This window comes from Austrofundulus limnaeus, unplaced genomic scaffold, assembly GCF_001266775.1.
Source record: "Austrofundulus limnaeus strain Quisiro unplaced genomic scaffold, Austrofundulus_limnaeus-1.0 Scaffold299, whole genome shotgun sequence".
Lineage (NCBI taxonomy): Eukaryota > Metazoa > Chordata > Actinopteri > Cyprinodontiformes > Rivulidae > Austrofundulus > Austrofundulus limnaeus.
Window position 1 is genome coordinate 68,639 of NW_013952701.1, and position 1,188 is coordinate 69,826.

Genomic DNA, 1,188 nt, shown 5'->3' on the forward strand with positions numbered 1-1,188 from the left:
CTACTACTACTACTACTACTACTACTACTACTACTACTACTACTACTAGTAGTAGTAGTAGTAGTAGTAGTAGTAGTAGTAGTAGTAGTAGTAGTAGTAGTAGTAGTAGTGGTAGTGGTGGTAGTAGTACAAGTATTACATAAATAAAAATAAAGATAATGTAAGAACATCTTACCTGTGGAAAAACTCTGTTTAACCTGCTTCATCCTTCTGTCATAGGGCAAATTTTCATAATTTCTTTCCTCCATTTTTCCTACACCGTCTGTCTAAACTCAATAATTAGATAAAATATCTGTAATTGTAGTCTTGAAGTATCTCTGTGGTGATAAAAGCTTTATGTCTGGTTCCTTTTATAAAATATATATATAAAGAGCAGGAAACAATGATGTGTTGAAACAGGCAGGAAAGCAGTTGTTCTAAAAGTATAGACAGGAAATGATTAATTCACTGGGAGGAACTATGAGAGCATCTTAAATATGATCAAATTACTCTCTTAAAAGATAGAACTTGAGTTACTTTCTGTTGTGTTATTAAAGTCAAAAGTATTTGTCTATTTGTGTATAAAATAAACAACAAAGAACAAAAATAGACAGTAATGATGGGCAAAAAGATTTTGCCCATCATCATTACTTAATTTAGTTCCTCGTTTAATTTCATTGGGCTGTTGTGTTTCTGCCGACCTTTCTAGTCTTACTTTTTTTGTTCCTCCTAACACTTAAGTAAAGCAAAGCAACATACTCATGTTCTTTGGTTAAAACACCTGGTATATTGCTTTGAATTTACTCAACTCAGTTAAGTGGAACCAGGTAACATAACGTGGTTAAGTAAATCCAACATTTCATTTTTTACTGTGTAAGTTAAAGGCACAGTGTGTAGGATTTTGTCAAGTCTTTTAGCCGAAATTGAGACAATCACTAAAGACAATAGTAAAAAACATGTCTAATCATTGCAGACAAAGACCTTGTTTTATTATTTTTACCTTATAAAAAGCTGTTTATATCTCCATGGTCGCGGGTCGCCACACAGGCAGCCACCATCTTGCACCGCCATCTTGTCTATGAAGGCTCATGAAGGACAGACTGCGGTGGCGGCGTCAAAAACTGTTTTAGTTGTAATACTATAAATGTAATATTTGTTGTCTGTCATTGTAGCTGGGATAATTTTACTTATTAAAGCTCATAATCTTAC